The following is a 25,142-nucleotide window of genomic DNA, read 5'->3' as shown; positions in this document are numbered from 1 at the left end:
CAGGGATTCTAGGAGCTTTGTGGTCTTCCCATGTGTGTCATTTACTGGCCTTCATTCACTCACTGAACAACCAGAATTTGGGAACTTTGCCAAGTTCAAGGCACTTTGCTAGATACTGAACATACAAAAATGACTACGACTTGGTCCTTTCTTTTAAGAAGCTCATACTGGGGATGCAGACCAATACTCTTATAATACAATGGGATAAATGCAATGGAAACATTAGGGCATGAGGAGTTCTTAATTTAACTTGAGCAGTAAAGATAGGCTCTTTAATCCTTGAAAGAAAGGAACCTCTTCATACAGAATGGAGAGGCCATGGCAGGGGAAGGAACAAAATGTAAAAGGAATAAATGTGTGAAGAAGTGGGTTACCTGAGGATGACTGATTTGGAGTGCCTTGGGTGGTAAAACTGACCAGCGAGCAAATCCCGCGGCCACTCAGCTAGATCAGTCTGCAAATCTGATGAGGACTGATGACTCTTTTTCAGAGCTTTGCAGTTTGTGTGTGTGTGTGTGTGTGTGTGTGTGTGTGTGTGTGTGTGTGTGTGTGTGTGTAAGTTTGTAGGAAAAGAAAATTGGAGAAATAGAAATAGAAAAAGAAAATTGGGACATGAAAAATGTCCCTCGGCCAACATTTCCCAAAGACTTTGGGAAGCACACCAAATAGGCAATGAAGTTTTTTGAGAAACATGTCCTTAATTTTGAATGTAATTTGAAAGTCTTTGGACCAATGAGGAATGTCAGTGCTTGCTGCTGTGATATTTACCAGGAGAAGAGGAGATCGGAAATTATTTGTTTTGAATACAAAAAGCCTGAGTGGAACTAAAGTAGAATGTCCCTGCAATGGAACATTTATGATACCACTTTTTCATTGTGTTTGATTTCATGTCCATCAACGCTCACGAAGACATATTTGTGTTTTCTTTTTAATTTTCTTTTATCAATATGATTAAGGGTACCTCAGATCCCTAAAGGAGATGGTGGGGGAGCCACTATAGAATATTTGTCAATTTTATAGGCAAAAATGTATTTCCTTAAAAAAATAAATCCATGAAAATTTTGTGGCTTTATTTATTCAAATGTTTCCCAATAAAATTTTATAGAAAATGGAAAAATGATCACTTAATTATTTCCCTGAGGGCTAAGAAAAAAGAGGCCCTATGTAGCTGCACTGGGTCCTGAGGTTTCTATTCCTTGTATGGCCAATAAATGTAAAACCAGACTTCACTTTGCCTGTGGTTATCATCATTGACTCTGGTTTTTGTTTTGTGGTTGGGTAGGATTGGGGTAGTTCTGGTAGGGTAGCATATTGGATAGATTTGCAAGATAAGTTCAAGGATAGTACTTTATCATACAATAATCTGAAATTCCCACTGGTCTTTCTGAAAGTTTCATTGTTTATTTATTCTTAATATCTGGTATTCATGGACACCTTTTATGATTGTCATTAATGGGAGATAGACAGTTGTATTACATTTTTACCAGTTGCATAGCACTTTATCTTTTAAACTACTTTTGTTCAAGCCTCCAGTATCTGGAAGAGCTTGTGTGATAGCTGACATCCTATTTAATCCCATCTGTATTTCTGTAGTGCTCATCAACTCAGGACTATGTTATTTCAAGTGCTTCTTGCGGAGTAGCTTCACTGGTGTCTTCTCTGGGCCAGGCTTTTGGGTTAGTTCCTTGGTGGTCACAGCCTCTAAACCTTAGAAGGTTTTTCCTCAAGTAGTTTTTATTGTTTTCTTTTATCGAGGAGGAAAACTAGATTCTTGGAGACATTACAAGAATATCTCAAGATCATAAGTGACACAGACAGGAGCCAGAACCTCGTCCAGGAGCCAGAACCTCGTCCACCTAGTCATTAAATCACTTTTGCTCAGTGTACCACACTGTCTGTGTATATCTAATATCCTAGTATAGTTGAGGCTATGTGTTGTGTAGCATTTAGGAGGCATGAACACTGCCTGGGTTCCAATCTCAGTTCTGATGCAGACCGGCTGCATGATCTTAGGAGTCATTTAACCTTTTCTTTCTTTCTTTTTCTTTTTCTTTTTCTTTCTTTCTTTCTCTCTTTCTTTCTGTCTTTCTCTCTCTCTCTCTCTCTCTCTCTCTCTCTCTTTCTTTCTTTCTTTCATTCAGATTTTATGTATTTGAGAGAGAGAGAGAGAGAAAGAGAGGGGGTGGGGGCTAAGGAGCACAGGGAGAAAGACAAGTAGATTCTGTGCTGAGTGCAGAGCCCGATGCAGGGCTGGATCTCACAACCCTGAGATCATGACCTGAGATGAAATCAAGAGTCAGATGCTTAACTGACTGAGCCACCCAGTTCCCCTAACCTTTTCTTTGCTTCAGTTTCATCACCTCAGGGTTTGGGGTGGGGGAGCATCAAATGAGTTTATGTACCTAAAATATGATGCTTGGCATAGAGTATACACTCTGTAAAGGATAGCTGTTTTTTTGTTTTGTTTTGTTTTGTTTTTTAAGAATAGCTGTTTTTATTGTCTGTTTGTTTTGATGCCTGATATTAGACAGTGGGAACATTAGGACCCAAACCTTCCCTAGCTCTTTATATCAAGTGCTAACTCTCTCCTTTGTGCTTCTTACCATTTCACTGATGGTACACATCACTGATCATTTGTATGGCAATTATTTCCATGTACAGTTGGCTCCTCTTGCATGCTCCCTGAGACCTTACCTTATTCATTTCAAGCCCTAATATTCACTGATTCATAGATATGTTAACAGAATTAACAGATTGTAGGGATTTTAGAATGTAGGATGGACCACCAAACTTTGGAAAATGCTCCAGACAACTTTAAAAACTCAGTTATGTGCTATTTCTCTGGACTTATTTAGACCTGAATGTTGGTGGGGTGTGGACCAGGTGAGTTTTCACAGTCGTTTCCAGCTCTGTGAATCAATATTAACAAAGCGATTTGTTTTCCTTGAAAAAGATAGATGTATACTTTGTACCAGGTCTGCATAACTTAGTTATTGGAAAACGTTTGATCACAGGCATAAGGCAGTGACCCTAATTTACCTGTTCACATGTGATATTTAAAAACTCTTAGTGAAAACTAATTATCTCCTAATTTATTCAAGCTACACAAAACCTCATTTGGCTTCTGGAAAAGTCTCTTTCTCCCTTAAAAATTTATGTTTTTATTTTTAATAGAAACAAGTTTCTTTAAATGGTTAGTAAAATTTTATTTAAATCATGATGAAGGGGAGGGGAAAAAATACAAATGCCATCTTCTCTTGCCCTGTAAAAATGGTCACACATAGATTGCTGTTTTGCTTGTATTCAAATATTGTCATGGTAATTTCATATATCAAATATTTTGGCAAAATTTTTATCATTTATTTCTTGTTACAAATTAAAAAAAAATCTAAGAGAAATAAGCACAAGAAAGAATGTAAAAGCCACTCATGGATGTAAACTTTCTGGTGTTTCTCCTTCTAAGCTTTAGAAATGTGTATTTCTGGAGACACTGTGATTTTTTTGTCCAGTGCACATCCCCAACTACCTTTATTCTTCCTTCAGAATCTCAAGTATATTCAGATATCCTCCCCCACCTCCATGGCCATGTGCTTTGGAGGGAGGGACTGACCCTATCATCAGCCCCACTAGTAAATCTTGATCATCTAAACCAATCATGGTTGTTTCCCTTGCTAGTGATCGGCTTAGGCATGTAATGGAACTCTGACCAAGGAGATACTAAGGCAAGTTGGCTTGGCACCTCAGGGAAAGAGTTCCTTTAGCTAAGGAAGAAATGGCTTCTTTTAAGGAACATTATCTGTGTGTGGCCTGCAAGGACAGTTCTCATCTTGCAGCCAGGGGGGATGCTAACTTGACAGCAGAAAGCTAGAGATAACTTGAATCCTTGATGACATTATTGGGTTGCTGAATTAACTATCCTGGAAACAGTTTATCTTTTCTCTTTTTGTTCAGTGGAACAAATTATCTGATTATTTAAACCAGTGGTTTTCAGACTAATTGCCAGTAGCCTGGAGAGTCATGGACTTTCCATGGGGTAAATTTCCTAAAGTTGATTGGCCTTTAAACCCCACATGAAATGACAATGATGTGGTGGTTCTCCTTTTCTACCTCCTCTTTTATTTATTTTTTTAATGGATTTATTTATTTGTTTGAGAGAGAGTGAGGGAGAATGAGAATGAGGTGGGGGGAAGGGAGAAGCAGACTTCCAGCTGATCAGGGAGCCCTAAGCAGGTCTCGATCCCAGGGCCCCAGGCTCATGACCTGAGCCGAAGGCATGCTTAACTGACTGAGCCACCCAGGCGCCCCGTCTACCTCCTCTTTTAAAATCACTTCATTTCTACTTTGCAAAGAGTGATTTACCATTCACTCATCAGTTCCAAATATTACTAAGGTTCATTGCCCAAGGTGTAATCAAGAAGCCTCCTTTAATTGCACCAAAACCAATCTCTCATTTATCTATCTTAGAACTGTGTTTACAATAAAATTTTACTTTTTATGTTTAATAATTATCAAATTTTTATAATAATTTAAAACTTTATGATATTTTGACTAATTATGTAGTAATAATATTTGACTTGGAACTCACCTAGAAGATGTTTTGATTACTTAGAGCTGTTTTGTGCTACCAGATAATTTTAAAATTTAAAATGTTTAATATATTTTTGCTGCAAATAAGTATGATAGAGATCAGTAAAAGATTTTCAAGCATTAAAGTATTACATTCATTACAATAGCTGTGAAGGAGGCATAATGGAAATACAAATTCAAGGGAGAAAAAGAATAATTATTAAGGAAGACCTTGTTAATGCAGCTTTAAAATGGATGATGGTGGCTATAAAATTATCTGTCTATATATATATTATAAAATGGTATTAAAATTCCATTGAATAGGGTGATGGACAATGGGGAGGGTATGTGCTATGGTGAGTGCTATGAATTGTGTAAGACTAATGAATCACAGACCTGTACCCCTGAAACAAATAATATATTACGTTAATGAAAACAAATTCCATTGCATACAGTCAAAATTGGGACAAAAAATTTTTAAAATAATATAAATAGTTGTAATATTGTCTCTTATCTACTTTGCTACCAGAAATTTGTGATAAAAATTTTAAATGTCAACTTAAAAATGTAAGAGGATACATAATTTTTCAAATTATTTTGTGGAATACACCAGCCAAAAATTTTGAAGTTTACCATATAAACTATTTTAAAATTGTGTTTTCTTGACACCCAAAACACACATGCATCTATCAATCAATCCATCTCTATTAACATCACATGTGTTTAATTTAATACACCTCAAAATTGGATGATCCTGGCCACCCTTCTTTCTACCCCCGCTGTTCCACCTGGCCAGGTATTGCTCCTGTGTCTACTTTCCAGCTCCCAGCATTTGTTGACATCTCTACTTAGTCTTTTTGGATTTATGCCTTAGAAAAAACTTCGTTGTAAGTTGAATGGGATTTCAGGTTGGAACAAAGATGGATTAATTACTCAGTCTGCCATATTTATTTCAGAGTTGGCAAACTGTTTTCTAATTTATATTTTTTTCTTAATCATAGAATAGGAACATTTTCCCATAGTGTTAAATGTCTGCTTACCACACATTTTAAAGGCTACATAGTGGTTCCCATTATGGAAGGTTAATGGTGCAATTTCTAATGGCCCAAATCCATAAGATTTCTGTAAGTTCCTCAGATTTTTTTGTCTACTATTTTCACTACATTAAACAAAGCAGACCTGCTTTCCTTCCACATAAATGTTGGCCTTATTATATCACCGACAAAATCATTTATGAGATTGGGTTGTGATAAGACCACAGATTCTTGGGTTTTTCTTACTTGGACTTCTTTCCTCTGAGTGTCATATCCTATCACTTTTGTGTGATTAGCGGTATCAGTCCTGCTCCCCAGCTGCCCTCGGCTCTCCCAAGGTGAAAGCTCATAAAATCCAGGAGGCAATGAAGGACCAAAGAAAACATGAACACAAAGGACATATACCACTCTAACAAAAGGGCCTCTCTTAACAAGTAGACCCTTTCTTGTCCAGGTGAGAAGAAATAATAAAAGCTCCTTATCAGTCAACTTGATCTGGAGTGGAGAAGAATGAATGCAGTCTTTGAAACAACTTAATAAGGCAGAATAGACTTGGTGGGAACATTTTAGACATAGCTTACATTCTACTCTTAACCTTTCAGGACACAGTCACTGCCCTCTGTCAATTACTGCCATCTCCTCATTGACAAGCCTGATGGGTTATAAGTACAAGAATCTTCCAGATGCATGGCAGAAGAAAAAAATAGACTTCTAACACAGGGGTGGTGCTTCTGGTGGCAGGAACTTAGGGTCAGAAAGGGAAGAAACCATTGGAGGGAAAGAACAAGGCTGAGAGTGCTTTCTGTCAAAAGAAATGTGTCAGTGTCTCCGTTCTTACAGTGAGCATATATGCAAGGATGTTCCTCTTTCTTGAGAAACATTTTAATGGGTCTTCATGAAAGCTAAGAGAAAGTTTGATTTTTCTACTGTTCTCTATTTCTATATCTTGTTTTCAGATAAATCTGCCAATGGATTCCCACCTGAACCTGATTCTGATTTCAGTAACACGAAGCCTGGATTCTTTGTGTTCACTACGTTTATTCTCTTTCCATGAGCTAAGGCTGTAAATCCCACAGTGAAGCATGCATAAACACAAACTAGGCAGGATTAGACCACACTATTTAGTTAATCTCAGTTTACAAAACCCCTTCTTTCTTTGTCTGACAGGCTGCCACAGAAATTCAGCAAATGCAATTTGCAAACCAAACGTGAGAACTTTCTGCATTATGGGTAGAGAGATGGTTTAAAAAAAAAAAAAAAAAAGAACTCCTGGCTTTTGTAAGCCGTTTTTCTTTGAAAAACCCTTAGGGATATTTTCCAGGGTGAAAGACCTCTACAGTTAATGCTTCAAATCATCATCATGAAGGAGAAGAACACAATAGTATTTCCTTCCAAAATTTAAGCGCCACAACCTCCAAGAATCTTGATGTGTATAGTTAAAACTACCGAGAAAGGAGCCTCTCTCCCTGACCTCCACCCTCCAGCTCACTCCTCTATCCTCATGTTTTAAAAGGTTTGTGTTTTTAGATCCAATGACAATGATACTAGTAGGACTTTAACTAAAGTACTATGAGTTCTAGGAGGAGAAACAAAGGATGATTTTCTATAGCATGTTCGCACAACCGGACATCCATTAAATAATTGGTGTGCAGCTGGGAACAAAAATGGCTTAACAGAAATGTTTCTATAACAGATGTGAGCACAAAGCCAACAAAGGACTTGAAGGCTGAGCACTTCAAATATGCTGTCGCAGCCACCTGATGTCATGAGCACCTGCTGTATAGGAAAACCACTGTGGTGGAAACATTCATGTGTATATGTGGGGTGACAAACATTCTGTTTGAGTTCTGTATGTAGATAAAAGATGCTCTGGGAGATTCTTTTTCTGCAACCTTTAGGCCTGTGGCTCTGCAGGCTGCTTTTTGAATGTCCCAAAAGATCATGTTTGCTTTGGTCAAAGATCAAATACACACCCCAATGTTCACATTTTCTGCTCTCCCAAGTTGGAACAATTCAAAGTTGCTTTCCAAGTCCAAATGTGTTAGACTCCTCCAGGGCTCTCGAAGTGTGTTATAAATTATGGAATATCATTTGTCACAGAACAAAACTTTATTTCAGTGAAAACAGTGACTACATGGATATGCCTTATGGGAAGCTAATCTGCTGTAAACCAAAGAGAAACTAGAACTAGCAAAGGGCAGTGATGATGGCAGTGTGGCATCAGGCTGGGTATGTGTGTGGCTGGTAGAAGTTGGAAAGATAACCACATCGTGTGCTAGGCTGTCATTACCAGAATATTCTCTGTCCTTAATGTTTACCTTCTTCTCGTGCAGAGAACAGCAGCGTTAAGTTATTTTAAAATACAATGTCAGAAGTCTTTGAAAAACCTCACCACCATATTTTAATCTCCGGAGTTTATGCCTAGTTATGAGTTCACTGCTAAGCAACATATAATGATAAAACATTACTCTTCAGTGTTTAAATCTTCAACCTGGTCTAACATATACTAATAAAGACTGACTCATCATTGGCTTGTCCTGATTTTTCTGACAAGGAATTGGTCTTTCCAGTGAAGCACTGATTTTAAGATAATGATACGAACACATATTCTTGAAACACTGAGGGTAGGGAGTGTTTAGACAGGAATTGTGGAGATCTGTCTGCTAACGTGGTTTTAAATGCAAACCCAAGTAACAACCCAAAATGAGCTGCCTGCCAATATCCTATTCCATAAGAAATCTTGGCATCTTTAACAAATGATATATTTATTGATTCAATCTCCTTGGTAACTACTTGGTCCACAGACAAGTGCTTCTCTACGTCTGGGATAGACGACAGCCCTTACCGTAAAAGTGTTGAATATTGGCCATTGATTTTTAAATAACGAAGGTTATGTTTCAAATGTGCTTCTGTTAATAAAAAGAAAATCCTAATAGGAAAAATTTGCCATTGATGTTATTCTAAAGCACCCTTTGGACAGATTACTTTCCTGAGATAAAGCAAAGGTGGAAGAGTTGGCAGCTGGAAGGAATGTGATCTTTAGAATATTTGTCCCGCACACTGCCTGTTCTATGCGCCGTCACCATACATACTCCATATGGGACCGTTGCCTTCCAAGAACTGGAGAGCATTTCCACAGATGTCCCTTCCTGTGGATTGGGCCTAATTCTACCAATGACACAATGGACCCAGGAAATTATAGAATAAGCCTGCTGTCCTATTTTTGCTCAAATGATATTTCACAGACCTCTTTCTCCATTTCTTCCTTTCTGTCTCTTTGGTCCCTCATGATAGTTTATATCACGTTCCCTTTCTCTTTATTCCTTTTGTTCTTCTTGTCCTACTAGCATTACTTGTATTCTCTCTTTTCTTTTCTTTTTCCTCTGAATTACTTGTATGCCCCTTTCATTCTGTCATTTCCTCTTGGATTCCTTATTCACGTGATTCAGTTATTTCTTTTTTTGCTTCCCATAATTAAAATCCAATTTAGAGTACTTTTATATTCTGTATTTGATAGTATGGCATGTCTTTGTGGAAACTTACAGCCTATTCAATGGAGCCTCATCATATCGCATTAAATTGTAATTAATTATAGAGGCTCAACATCCCCCTCTACCATTCCATTTTATATCCCATAGGAACAGCCTTATTTGTTTTTTCTATTTGTCTGTGTATTCCCTCAAGTCCAACATGGAGAAGATGCCGTATGATTGTTAGCTGAATGCTAAATAAGTTGCCATTCTTCAACCTTTTTGTCAGCCACAGAAATGAACTAACCTAAACTCTATAACCCTGGCACATAACATGGTATCTGGTATACAGTAGGTACTCAATAAAGGTCTGTTTCATGAATAAATAATCGAAGACCAAGATTACACCTAAAGCCTGTGTTAGCATATTGTTGCTAGCATAAATATGGTTTCTGTCTTTCTTAGGTTTATTGTACACATACTCAGAAATTGCTTTACTCACAGAGTGTTCAGGATTTGATGATCCCTCAGAATTCATTCACTTTCTAAGGCTTCCTTGTGCCTCCCCTGTATTTTAAATCAGTATTTCTTTGACTACCTATCTGCATTTATTTCCACTTTTTTCCTGTAGCTTAGACCACAAAAAAACCTTGGCTTGCAGCAAATATACATTTCCATGGAAACCAAGCCAAAGGCAATAGAAAAAGGAGGCATTGTATAGAAATGTCTCTTGGTTGCCAAATTTCAGACCATTGCCTGATTTCCTTTTGGTTTTGTGTTGATCTCCTTAATTCAATGTGAACACACAGACCAGGACTTTTTAAATTAAAAAAAAATTTTAAGTATACTATGTTTGTTGATTTAAAACATGTACTTACGAACATACACAAACTTGCAGGGTGTGGAAAAATAGCATTAGTGAATGAGGTTTGTGTTTCAATGTTATTTTTATGGAAGCTTCATCTTTCTTAGGTTAAATGTATTTTCTGTGAATTTAAACTGTTTACTGATATATGAGGACATTATTTGCTTATAGAATTAGAGTGATTTTTTTACCCCTACATGAAGTGTAAGTGTAATGTGATCAGAGATAATTAATGAAAAGTAACAAATGGTTACATCAGCAGGGGCATAAAGGATTCAGCCTACTCTTCAACATGAATATAGATGTCTGAGCAATAAACCAGTAGATCTGAAAACTGGTGGTACATGGTATATGACCAGTGACCATGGCATACACCTTCTGGGTGAGCATGAAACCAGGGCCATATTCTGCACCTGTGACTTTGCCCTTGCACAGGGCACCGTACTCAACAGTACCTCACGCTTGGTTTAATGTTCTGCTATTAACATCTTGACATTCTCAGTAATTTTTTTTAACAAGGGGCCCCACATTTTCATTTTGCAGTGTGTCTTGCAAATTATTTAGCTGGTACTACATGAGACTTACCCTTCATACCATCTTCAAGTTTAGGGGAGATCACTTGGATTTTCCCTAACCATTTTAAGAGTATTAGAAAGATTCAAAAAAGGTGAGTAGAAATATCCGTGAAGGTGTAGCCTTTTATATGAGACCCTCCAAATATACTAGAAGTTTATTTTACAACTTCAGCCCACCCTGGTCATCACTGGTAATCCATCTCTTGGGCAGTGAAAAGCAATTTGTATATAGTGATAAGGAAAGGCTTTCCTCAAAACCAGCTTGCACTAGGACATCTCAAAAGCTTTGAAATATGCATTCCCATTAATTCACCACCCCCAAGATAGAGGGTGCAAAGCTGTATGTACAACAAGTTCATTACAATGTTATTTATGATAGTAAATTATTGAAAATGATCTAAATGTCTATCTATACATGAACAAATAAATTATATGCTACTCAATGGCATATTGGTCAGACATTAATATGATATTGTAGATGTATACTATAAAATATTAAGAATTATATTACAATATATTATATATATTATGATCCATTAAAAAATCTATGCATAGATAAAAAGCTTACAAAGTTGTCCAACACAATGTAGTTATTTCTGGGTAGCAGGATAATATGGTTTTGTTTTAGCATAGTAGTAGTTCCAGTTTTTCTAGAATGAGTTTGTAGAGCGAAAATATTAGAACTACCAGGAAAGCAAGCAAAAAATAACCATTGTTGAGCTTTGTCTCCATGCTCAAGAAGACTATTATGACTTTATTATTTTCCTTTATAAGCTAATAGGCATTGAAGAAACAACCATGTGTTAAAGAGAAAAGTTTCAATGGGATATTATTTTCCTTCCATTAAAGAGATTATAAACATCTTCCTTTTCTTTAGCTAGTCAGCTATAATTTACTGTTCTCTGGCCTTCTTCTGAAACTTCTCCAGAAGCTGCGGCAGGTGCAGGATGCATCAGCTCAGCTGTTACTGCATAAAGGTGCAAGAGAAGTGGCAAAGCCCCCATCTGTGAGGTGCATTGCTTGCCAGTTTGATAAAAGAATTCCGGACCAGATCCTTATTCTCTGCTGTTAGACTATGGCTCTTTCTCCCAACCATGGCAGAAGAGAAGTTACTGTATATACTAGAAGGTCTATGAGCATTATATTTTTTTCAGTTTTTTCTATCACTACAGGCTATCCTGATAGACACAGTTCACTTAGCTCTGAGCCTTATTTTAGAGGACAGTGACAAGGTTGAAAGCTTATAAAATCATCTTATCCGTACTTACATGTATGTGTTCCCTTCTATTAGATCTTGATTCCATAGGTCAGTTACGGCTTAATATGACAGATTGGCAAGAGCCCAAACTTGTCTCGTGGTGGCCAAATTTCATTTTCTTGGGTGTTGATGGAGGTGAATTATGGTTGAAATATGAAATATGGTTCTTTGTTTCTACCTGAAACCTCTGCTAATGTTATGGAATATTATGAGTCCTATGTACTAACTAATGTACAGTATCTTATATTATGTCTTTTGCCTACAACAATAGCAACACCTGCTTGAACCAGGGATTAGTTAGCAAGCAGGGCATGTCTAGATGTCTAAACCTGTTAGCCTGTTGATAGAATCTTTATGATAACTGAATATTTGTTAATGTTTGCTGTAAAATATCTCTAAGGACATTTTCTCTTTCCATTCAGTCTACATAGGCTTCTTTTTTTTTTAACTAAAGGCATCTAAGGAAATTTCGTAAATATGTATGTATTTTTTTAAATGAATGATGAAAACTCTATTTTGAAATTGTAAATAGCAATACATTTTATTTTTTTTAAAGATTTTATTTATTTATTTGACACAGAGAGAGAGATAGCGAGAGCAGAAACACAAGCAGGGGGAGGGGGAGGGGCAGAGGGAGAAGCAGGCTTCCTGCGGAGCCGGGAGCCCAGTGATGCGGGGCTTGATCCCAGGACCTTGGGATCATGACCTGAGCTGAAGGCAGACGCTTAATGACTGAGCCACCCAGGCATCCCAATAGCAATATATTTTAATGCTAGTGTATTTGGACCCCAGTTTAGATTTGAACAGAGACACAAATTTGAAATAAGTGTATGTATAGAGAGGGGATACAATGGAAAGACTCCATCATTTTTCATCTTCTTGATCTCCAAAGATGAAAAAACCAGATTTTTAAAAAAATTTCAGATAAGAGAGCATGATATTTTAAAGATGATTGTCTACTAGTCCCTAAGGGAAATTTATCTTCATTTATCATCACTTTGGTTGAACTGTAGTCAATTGGACTGTGTTTTGATTTAGAAAACACTTATCCTCTTTCCCTGAGTGTAGTAAAGTCTAAATTGAAGCCCCATTGTTTAGCCAACCAGCCTTGGTTCTATTTCATCCTGTCAGGAGAGGTTGAAAAGAAATGTGCCATGAGAGGGCAGTTATGGAGGACGTCGAGGAGATGGGGATGGGAGACACAAAAGGAAGGTGGCAGAAACCTCAGACAGACATACAGACAACAAACTCAGACGTGCATCACATGTGAGAATGCAAGAATGTGTCCATAGGTACATCCAGGAACTCAGCTTCCCACTCAAAGATACTGTTACTAACTAGGGTTCCCCGTTTCAATTTGTAGGTGTGTCCCCATAAAAATGACTGACTTAGTAATCACGACCACTGTTATTCTTTGGGGGATTTGTTTTTGTTTAGAACTCTGCCTTTTAAGACTTGCAGCCTAACTTAGAAAATGCCATTCTTCTGATTGTGTCCCTGTCAGGCTGGCCAAAGCCACTTCCCAGTATTTACATTTAGTCTAGATTGCTTAACATGATAACCTAGCCTCTCTTTGAGTTGGTGCTCATAGGTTTACTCTAGGTCAGTGCTTCTCAAACGTAATCATCTTTGGGAAGCCTGTCTTTGGGGCCTGAGATTCTGCGTTTCTAACCAACTACTGGGTAATGTCAACTCTGCCAGTCTGTGGACTACACTTTGAGTAGCCAGAATTAGCTTGCTCCACTTTAGTTCGTGGTGCAAGAGCTGTTATATTATTAATGTTATTCTCAACATCTTGTAAGGTTAAAGTGTGCAAAGGATTAAATGAAGCCTAGCTGTGTCTAGTCATCTAATACTCAAAACATGTCATATTTTTGCTCATAACACTGGTGGAGAAAGTAATTTTAATCTGCAGTGGGTTATTTGCTGAGTGTTGCTGGTTCAGAACTCCTATTACTTACGGAACTCTCTAGGCCTCCGTTGGATCTGGTCTCCATGCTAAAGCACAGGCTTCCTTCAAAGCACACTGCTGTTTGTGAATAGATTCTGGTTACCTTGTTGATGAGAGAATATTTGACCCCTAGTCATTTTCATTTCTTTGAGGGAAATTCACCTTAATTTAGCATAACTTTGAATTAAACTCTGTTTTGATTTGGAAAACACCTACACTTGTTTCTTGAGTGTAAAAAAGTAGAAATTGTTTCCATGAAGAAATAAAATGTAAATAAAAACAGTATCTTTTACCCAAGTATCCTTGTCTCTGGTTCTTCTTGGCAGGAGAAGCTGAAGGCCTCACGCCATATAATTTAATGTTAACTTTCACATCCATGATGTTTAAGATCTGCGGTGTTGTCTGTCCAATGTAGTTCCTCCTTTCTCTGAGAATTGATTCTCTCCACTTCTAATCAAGTGATTCTGAGGGATCTTTTTTTCCTGTTGTGCTCTACCTTGTCTCTACAATGGTGAGCATGTGAACAATTGGATTGCTGTATTCCCCAGTGTAAAATGATTTAGTGCAAAGAAGGGTAAGGGACCCATGCTGAGCCAAACAGAGGCCTCCTGGGAATTGTTCTGTGTGGCGTTTTGTGGGAAGGTGCTTTGTATCTGGGCCATACAGCTAGTAGGAGGTCAGTCAGGGAGCAAGAAGATACTGATTCCAGTAGGAGAGACTGAAGCCACTGAAAGACAAGCAGAGATGAGAGATGGGTGGATAGCAAAGGGAAAGGGCAAAGAGCACAGAGAATGCTGGTCACTGAAGATTTCAGAGTTGTCTTGATTCCCTTTGGCTCTTCTTTCAAATTTCTGAGCTTCTCATGGGCCACTAAATTCCTTTTTGTAAAGCCAGTTTGAGTTGGTGGCCAAAGTGTTATAACCGACAGAGGCCGATTAAATATTTCACATACATTTCTTTAGAATGGCAAAGTGAAGGGGTAGCTCTCTGAGGCTGCTGTATCTTAGCACCATGCTGCAGCCAGTGTGCGTTAACTCAGTTTGCAAATTGGAATCAGAATTAATGAAGAACAACTGAATATGTCTTTGTTTGCCAGCAAGTGCATTACATTAGTAAGTGATACCAAAGGGCTGAAAAATAGAATGTCATCATTACAGTTATTGTCACAACAAGTTTGACTGAGGATGAACATTTTGAATACAAAGTACATAAAATGAACATTAAGCTTAAACTAAAGACATTGATTAAAGAATTAGAAAAATCTTTCTGGCTCAAAAAGCAGATGAGGTCAGGCCATTGTAAGATTGAATATAGAAAAAGAAAAGCAGCTTAGGCCAATTTTAAAAGAAACAAAGGATTGTTGGTGAGTGATGATTTGCCACAAAGAAGAAAAAGTACTCTGGAGTTTATTTTACTCTCAGTAATACATGCATCAGAACATTTACTAATAGTATTTGGGGATCTCAGTGAGGAAGAGGGAAAGGAGAGGAAGCAACCCTATACTTGGGGGTAGATCTTCAAATGATCCAGGAGGACTTTTCAAATTACACATGCTGCTTTCAGTCCCTTTTTGGAGCTTCTCATATGCTTTACTAGGGAGTATATTTTCCCATGCCAAATTCCACTCTCAGGTGAGAATCTCAATAAGGGAACAATAGTTATTGATGGGAATGTATAATATTTCTCAGATGTACAGAATTTTTAAAAAGGCTGATAACAAATTCAGACTCAATAAGAGAGCTGGTTAATGAAAAAAATGGAATAATTTATATGGAAAACAAAACATATATAATGCAAACAAAGACAGCATGGCTTCATCACTTACAAAAAACGGCTACAAGAATGACAAAAGGGTATAGCTGTCCATGAGGGAGCTAAGAAGCAATGGGAGGAAAGTGGCCAACACACAGAATCTATGATACACTTTATAAGGTACATTGCATCTGTTATCTCATCAAGTTATCAAAAAAGTAGGATGTTAGGTATTCTTATATGTATTTAATAGATAAAACGGAGATTCAGAGAAGCAATTTCTCAAAAATCGCACAGTTGTTCTGTAATAGAGGCTGGATGCAAATCTAGTATTGTCTGTTCCCAAGCCAAGAAACATTCTGATTCTTCATGGATGAAAAACCCAAATAGCTTTTGGGTGCCCATATATGTAAAGGACTGGTAGGGAAAGACTGATATAGATAATTTACAACATTATTCAGATGTTTTGACCAGCAATAGATACAATATCCTCTCAATAGGAAGGAATTTGCAACATAGTTTGTGTTTTCAGCAGAAATGGAGACAATATGCTTGTGATAGAATCAAAGAATATAACATCAACTAATGTTTATGGCCCCTTGGATGGGTATATAAAAGAAATTATTGAGGAAAAGTTCCTGGAGCAGTAAGGAAAAAGATCTTCAATCTTTTCAAATCATCAATTTAGAGCATATTAACAACTCTACAAAATGGTTTAACATTGTATATTTATATGACCCCTTGCATGCCACTTGAAAGTATACCTGGTAAGATGAGTGAGGGGATTTTAATGATGATTGTCTCTAGAAAACAGAGCATGCTAAGGCTTTCTCGCTGTATCCTAAGAAATGGATAAAAGAAGGAATAGAATTGTGTCTCTTAAATTATGTTAATTTTGTTGATGATAGTTTTCTGCATAAAGCATCATAACCAACCTTAATCTCATGGACCAGACTTAATAGTTAAAGAAAAAAAAAACCCAATACATATTTCAGAGTCTGGAGATCTGTGGTTCAGCCATTCACTGGCTGGATGCCTTTGGCAAAGTCACTATTATCTCTATCATCACTGGTAAAATATGAAGGTTTTACTAGATCATTTCTAACTTCTACTCTATTTAGAACCTTTACTGCACTCAGTCTAAAATATTGATAAACTTGTCAGGTCACATCAAACTTCTTTATTAAGTTGCAAAATCTGCAATAGATAAATTATTTCAAATTCTTGGGTATATTACAGTTGAGCATATTGAACTGTAAAATTGTGTTAATAAAAATAACAGAGCTTCCACTTCTCTATCTCAATCCCAGATACTTCTATTATCAAATATTGGAAACCTTCATGGCTGTTTTTTTAGACATATGGTCTTCTCTATAGGACAGCTTCTTATTTAGACATGTGTGGTAAGCAGAAGTCTAGCAGAATGGCCCCCAAGATTCCCACCCCCTGGTACACACATGCTCTATAATCCTCACCCCTTAGTGTAGGTGGGACTTGTGAACATGACAGGAGGATTTCACTCCTGTGATTAAGTTATATTGAATGGCAGAGATGAAAGGATTTTGCAGATATAACTTAGATCCCTAACAAGACAACTTTTTTGTTAATCAAAAGGGTTATTATCCTGGTTGGGCCTGACCAACTTGAGAGGGTCTAGAGATTCAAATCAAGAGAGTTTCAAAAGAAGAGAGAATTGGAACCTCTCTTTTTGACCACATAGAAGCAAACTGCCATATTCTGGAGAGGGTCAAATGGTAGGGAATGGTGGGTGGTCTCTAAGAGCTGAGGGCCTCAGTTGTATGACTGCAAAGAAATGAATTCTGCCAACAGCCAGTGAGTTTGGAAGAGGACCCTTAACCTCAGATTAGACTGCAGTCCTGGCTGACACTTTGATTGCAGCCTTGTGAAACCCTGAGCTGAGGACCCAGTTTATCCCTAGCGGACTTCTGACTCATGGCAACTGACATAATAGATGGGTGTTGTTTCAAGCTGCTAAATTGTGGTAATTTGTGATGCAGCAATAGAAAACTAATACAGCATGACTTCAATTATCACCAGATGACTCATAAATTTATATTTCCAGCAAGACCTTCCCTTGCATATCCAACTGTCTATTTGACATTTCATGACTGTCTCCAATGTACTTCTATTTCAGTGTGTTCAATACCAAACTCATGTTCAATACTTTTAAGCCAAGTTCAGTAAATAGCATTTATCATCCCCCAAGTCGGGAAGCAAAAACCTTAGGCATTTTTGATGCCTCAGCTTTATCTCTTTTACCCAATCCATCAAAATTCCAGTTCATTTCACTTCTTTGTGGCTGGCACTTCAGTCTGATTCACTCAACATCTACTCTACCCCATCCAATATGCCTTTCCTATACTTTCAAAGCTGAAAAGTTAAAGATAACATTTATTTTTCTTTGTAGCTAAGGCTTCTCATGAGACATAGGTTCTGTGAGATAGATGCATTCATGTGAATTTTGTAAGATGGACATGAGCAATGACAGGTGGCAGCTGTGTTTGAGGATCTCAGACCATCTAGCAAGCGTGTTGTGGAGATGACTGGTTCTTCTGGGGAAACTATGACAGTAGTAGTGGTACTGTCTGGTTCTTGGCATCTTCAATGCCATTAGGTTTCCGCTAGAAGAGCCAGTGTTGTTTGGCTGGTTGTTTCCCTTTGTTGTTCTGTTTCTAGCTATGGAGTAGTCCATCTTGGTGATTTGACCCTTCTAGAAATTCTATTGGTTACTTAATACCTTGAGATCTCTCTCTCTCTCTCTCTCTCTATATATATATATATATATCTTACATATATATATATGACATATATATCTTATACTAGATTAGGTGGATGGATGCATATTTTTAAGGGCCAACCAGTCTACCATTTTTTCTCCATCTCCACCACCACCGTTACAACCATCCTATGACAAGGTATCGTTACATATAGCAAGTGCTCTAACAGTAACTAGCCTCTTATGTGGTTAACCTCTGCATCCGCCATGCCCCCTTGCAACTTGTTCTCTACTCTTCAGCCTGAATGATCTTTTTAACATGTAATCCTCTCCCACTTAAAATATTCAATAGTTCCCCCTTGCTCTTTAGATAAAGACCAAAATCATCACTAGCCTACAAAGTCTGGCCCCCACCTAACTCTCTATCCTAATTTTACTTCTTTTTTCCTTTAGTAAGCACTCCAGCTGGAGAATTTTAGTCACTTGTAGGGGCCATGCACTTTACCACTGGTCTCTGCATACAAGGTAGCTTCTTCAAGGAAGGCTCTTTCTTCCCTAATTAACATTACTCTATGACTTCCAGATCTAAGGTAAATCGGCACATCCTCAAAGAAGCCTTTGCTGACCACCCTGTCTTGGCCAATTATCTCATATGCTTTCTGGTGCCATCTGCCCTTTAGGAATTCCAGTTTGCAGAGTTGCAATTTTGTATTTATGTCATCATTTGATTAAGAACTGCCTTTCCAACTACATGGTCAATATCACATGAACAGGTACGTTTTGTTTTTACTCCCATTAAATGCCTCCATCTGGCATAGGGTTTGGTACCTAGTAGGAGCTCAGTGAATAGTTGTTGAATAATGAATAAATTAAGCATTTTTAGTGTTCTTGGTATTATTCTAAGTGATTTATACTTAGTTTGTCCTTACAAAAATACTGAGTCAGGTAGGATTAATTTATCCTGTCAATTAGGATAAGCTAGGCAATGCTGTGGTAACAGATAAGCCCCTAAATCCAGTGACTTAAGATGACCTCAGCCAAGTTTTATTTCTTGCTTATGCTTCATGGTTAGCAGGTGGGAGGCCTTAGGGTAGTTACTTAGTTATCCAGATCAGATGCCCATCTTACCACATTCTTCTGCAATTATTGCATCAGGGAAGATAGATGATAGAGAATCATGTTTCAATTTTTAAATGCTTCTGCCAGAAGTGACACACCTGGGCAAAGCAAGTCACCTGGCCATGTGTAATGACAAGAGGCAGAGATGTATAGTCATACTTGATGCCTGGTAGGAGATGCCTGGCAGGAGAATCAGAATGTTGGTGATGAGGATAAAATAATGGTCTACCATATTTATTATTCCCATTTTACAAATGAGTAAATAGGCACAGAGAGAAGCAACTTGTTTGAAAGTGGAAGAGCCCGAGTTTGAATCTGGGAAGATTGCCTTCCCCTCCCCCACCAAGACATCTATGGTATCCTTCTTTGTCCACATTGTGACCTAAAGAGTCGTGGGAATTCTGGGAACAAATGGTTAACTATGTTTCTGTCATTGCTTTTGTTCCCAGAGGAGAGGAGTGAAACTGAATGCTGCTCTAGCCAGAGTTTTACTACCAGAAAATGTGGAATTAGAGTCATTTTTTTTTTTCAGGAAGGCCATGACCAGATATACCATATACCATGGTCAGACATGTGGTCATGATATACCAGCGATCTCTCTTGTTCTCTGTTCTTTTGAAAAAGTTCATTTCTACCCTCCCTTTGTATCAATGAACACGGTAGATAAAGAATGATTTTGTCAAGCCTGTGTAGCCAAATGTTATCCTGAAACATAAATTTTAAACAAAGGAGATCTTATTAAAGGTTTTTCTGATTGTTCTCATCATTGGTTCTCAAGAGTCTGTTATGCTTTCATATGACATTTCCTTGGGTAATGTCACTTTGGACCATTGAATAAGTTTAAGAACATGATGAATAATGACCTCTGAAGCTCTTAGTTCATTTAGGCTTCTATGAAAATAAAATTCAAAAGTAGCATTTATATAACACAGTAAAGCAAAAAAATTAATTGTTTTTTAACCATGCAACAAGAGGAGGAAGAGTGGGAAGCTTGAGTGTGTTTTTATTAATCATGTACTGGCTTTTGAATAATGTATAAAATAAATTTGTAATTTTGACATGACTTATTAGGGTTTATTTTGTCAATTAGTAGAAATACCTTTTTCAAAAGATAGAATTTCAAGCAAAGAACTATATAAATCTGGCCAACCCCAATCTCAATTATTTAAGGTTATGATTTGGTATGTAGTCAGTGGACATTTTATAAACATTAATATTTCACCAAAATAGTCATATTATCTGCTAACATTATCTTCTATGCTCACATTAATTTTCTTACTTTTCTTTCCATGATAACAAATAGAGATGAATTATAATCACTCCTACATGAAATGTTTATCAAATGGAGTTTGTTGCCTATTTTAGGAATGCAGATATTACAGTAGTTGAATTATATATCTGGGACATATTTTCACTAGAGATAGAAAAAGAATAAATAAATAATGCTCAATAAAATATAGTAATACTGAAGAAATTGCATATATGTGTTTATTTGCTGCCAGTATACTTTTTCTTTTTCAGTTGTGAATTCCTACTTAAAAAATGTATATTTTCAATGGACCAAAGTGTACAAGAGCCACTTATTTATTTTTCAGTATTTATCCTTAGGTATATGCTATAATAACTAGCAAAAACTCACAAAGGACTAAAATAGTTCTGCAATAGGGGCTCATCCAGGCTTCAGTGGTTGCTTCACAGAAAAAAAAAAAAACAGGCAAATGTGCCATTCTCTTTGGAGAGCCATGGGAAAAGAAATATACTGTAGAGAGCAGGTTGCCCCTTCTGAGTGGCATTGTCAGTACTTTGGTATTCCAGAATTCTGGCATGTTTAAATCTCAGCTAAACATAGGAGACTTCCACTGAAATCATCTAGAGAGATATATGAGGATCTTACCCAAGCAGGATAATCTCCACTCTCTGCCATGGAGCCTGCACTCGAACATATTTACACATCTCTAGAATATTTGTAAGGAAATTCTTCTAAAAAAAATATAGCGTAGGGACATCAAGGTGGCTCAGTCAGGTAAGCATCTGCCTTGGGCTCAGGGCATGATCTCAGGGTCCTGGGATCGAGCCCTGCCCTGGGCTCCCTGCTCAGTGGGGAGTCTGCTTCTCCCTCTGTCCCTCCCCTCTCCCTTCACCTCGTGCTCTCTTTCTCTCTCTCTCTCAAGTAAATAAAATCTTAAAAATTTTTTAAAAATTAAAAATAAAAACTATAGGGTTTTATAGATTTTGAAGAGAAACTTAATCTCATCTTCTCTAATATTATTAAAAGTCTCTTCTATCTCCTGAACTTAATACCCTAGAAGATGGTTACAATATTCTTCTATTTTGTTACCTTACAGTGCTAGCCTCTACGTTCGTTTAGCTCAAGTCTTCCCTTTCTAATACTATTTGCAGACCAGCATGTCTGTCTCTCATCTGTCTCTGTCTCTCTCTCATATCTCCTTTCACATGACACTAGACTCTGCAAAGCCCCCTTGGAAACGAGACCACTTCCTGTTAAGGGATCCTGGGCTATGTGGAATGTAAAGACAACCAAGAACACGGTAGTGTGTCCTGTAGTAATGACACATAAAAGCCATAAAACACTGGAGCAGAGGAGGGGGTACGAGTGGGAGAAGAGGGTGGTGAGTTTTGCCATGAGCTGTTTCTCCCCAGATCTGTTTTTTAAAAGTCACTTCTGGCCCCTTGGCCAATCTGCACTTAATTACCTGTTCCTGCTCGATACCCCAGACGGCCAGCAGTGTGGCCTGTTCCCATTGCCTCTGCGGGGGGCCTGGCTCTGGGGCTGCGCGGGTGCATCACAAATGCCTTGTGGACCAAAACAATGTATGTGTCTGATGGGATTTTCCCTAAGCGGTCAGGATGCCAACTACAGTCCTGATCATTTTAAAGGGCTTGTGATCTGAGGAGAGGGAGATGCTCATTAGCGGCCATAGGAGCCCAATATCGGGAACAGATTGAACCGAGTCGCTCTGCCAACACAAGCATTAACAGAGGGACCGTGTCAATAAAAGTTCCCAAGATGAAGCCATTGAATGAGGCACTTACGCACGATTATAAACATTTTGCCCCGTGGTGACTCTCCTCTATCAAACCTACTCCAAGCCTGATAAGCGCTGCCTCTTCAGGGGTCATTAATTTCCCTGAAAATTTAAACAGCTGTCACCTGTGATCCTCCTCAGGTGCTCATGTGGGAGAGATTAGCCTGTGTTTATAAGCCGGTCCGTTCATTAAGCGCCTGCCCGTGTGGAACCCCCTCCACAGGCCGGCAGATCGCCCACAGATAATTGGGGGCAGCCGCGAATTACACCGAGGCGCTGCAAGAATGGTGTGGCCTTATTAATATCAGCTGGGGAGAATGCACCATTTTAATGATTTCCAATAAACCAAAGCAAGCCCTCAGAGCTTCACAAGCATTCAGGCACTGACAGTTAAAGAGACTGCACAGGTTTGGGTTTCCCGTAGTTACTATCAACTTGCTCATTAACATTTGAAAATCTTGGTTTAACCCTTTGCAATGCAGTGATTCTTCCACAGTTGAAGTGACTTCTGATGCTTTTAATGCCTGCTAAATCTGGTAGATTTAATGGCTGTTAGAGTAGAAAAATATACTTCGTGAAGACACGGGGCTCCAAATGGAGGAAGTACATTTTGGCTGTGCTTTCTAAATAAGACACTTGTGTTTACATAGTATTCTCCAATTATATAACCTTTCAATGAAATTTGGTGTATTTCTGTATTCTGTGACATTAGTTAACTTCTTGCAAACTAATAAAAAAAGTGTTATATTTTTACATTTAAAAAAAGATTTTATTTATTTATTTGACACAGAGAGAGCACAAGCAGGGAGAGCAGCCGGGGTAGGGGTGGAGGACGCAGGCTCCCCGCTGAGCAGGGAGCCTGATGCGGGGCTGGATCCCAGGACTGGGGCGGGGGGCAAACGCGAAGGCAGACGCTAAACCGACTGAGCCACCTACCTAGGAGCCCCTATTTTAACATTTTTAACAGGAATTAGAAACTTATTGGAGCGCCTGGGTGGTTCAGTCGGTTAAGTGTCTGACTTTTGATTTTGGCTCAGGTCCTGGGACTGAACCCCGCTTCAGGGTCCATGCTCAGCAGGGAGTCTGCTTGAGGATTCTCTCGCCCTTTTCCTTTGCCCCGCCCCTTGCTGACTCTCTCGTTCTCTAAAATAAAAATAAATTAATCTTAAAAAAAAAAAGAAACTTACTGAAAATTCTGCTTGGAAGACTTTAAATAGATTGGACAATTCCATTTCCAGTCTGATAAACATATGGGTAAAGGAAAGATACCGGGAAATTTTTTAAATAGACACATTTATGTTTTTTTAGTAACAAAATCCTTTAAGAGTAGAAACAGTTTCAAATTTCTTTTTCAAAATGCTGTCTCCGTTGCAAGATTTGCTTTGGAGAGGTAGCCATTCATACTTATTGCTGAAACGTCCGACTTTAAATCCAACAGAGGAATTATATGTGTTTATATTTTGAAAAAAATCTTATTGGAAGGATACAAGGGCAGTCATTATAATTGCACTACAAAGCTGGGCAACTTTTGCACATTTAAAAGAAACGTACTCTACCTTTAAGCTCAACAGTTCTTTTTAAGAAGTTTGCCCTGAGCTAACCAGCACAACTTTGAGGTACAAAAGATTTTCCTGATCTTTTTCTACCTGATTCAGGATATCCTAAAGATTCTACTATTTTTAAAAGTCTTAATTCTATAAAACTTGTCATACTATTGACATCCTATAGCCTGAAGGGCATCTCTGGCTTTGACTTCTTTCCTACCTTCTTGGCCTCTGAATGATGCAGGAAGCAGTCTCTTGTATGGAGCTATCTCTGTAAGCTTAACTTTGAATCCTTTTCTTATACTCTTGTCAAGGCAGTGGTTGTAGCAATGGTTATAATACACAGTTCTGTAAAGCATTATTTTAGTCAAGAATTTTTATACTATTGAGAACCTACCTTCTTTGTCTCATCTCTCCTTTGATAACTGATGAAAAAAGTAGTTCTTTGTGTATTTCACCTAAATGAAATCTGACAGATGCCGAAAACGGAGACATGCAGGAACATCACTATGTTCATCCAACTTAGAGCAAACCTCACACACTTGATAATTTGATCTAATACTTGTTTTGCCAAATCTTCAGCAATTTTTTCTATGTACCTTCCAAATCTATTTGGATTTGGAATCTCCCTGCTTGTGCTCTCTCTGTGTCAAATAAATAAATAAAATCTTTTTTTAAATGTAAAAATATAAAGGAATGTTTTGTAGTTTGTCAGTATACTGATTTCTGTAAATTATAGCAGATATTTTTACTAGGAAGAGAAAGTGTTTCTCCAATGGGATGTGTTTTCACTATTAACTAAGGACCCACAGAAGTGACTCCCAAATATTTATCATTCAATTTGGTAAAATGTTATAAATTGTTAGCTTGAGTGTAGCATGGTTTTAAACACCACTGAAAAAAATGACTGTGCTATATTTTAGATGCTTATATTAAAACTGTCTTGCTACTTATAATCATGAGCTTATATGTTATGGTACAATATGCCCTCACTGATAAAAGTTGTGGGTGTTCATTGTTAAAAATAGTGAAGGCAAATCCGTATTTCAAACAGTATTCTTTTTTTAATTATTATTAACATATAATGTATTATTTGTTTCAGGGGTACAGGTCTGTGATTCATCAGTCTTACACAATACACAGCACTCACCACAACACATGCCAGTGTTTCTTGATAATTTTGAAGTTTTCAGACAGATCTTTTTATACATGACTAGATGACTT

This window comes from Eumetopias jubatus, unplaced genomic scaffold (assembly GCF_037043125.1).
Source record: "Eumetopias jubatus isolate StellerSeaLion01/CBP00866 unplaced genomic scaffold, mEumJub1_p1.0 scaffold_6, whole genome shotgun sequence".
In the NCBI taxonomy this organism is placed as follows: Eukaryota; Metazoa; Chordata; class Mammalia; order Carnivora; family Otariidae; genus Eumetopias; species Eumetopias jubatus.
Note: the sequence above shows the minus strand (reverse complement) of the source record.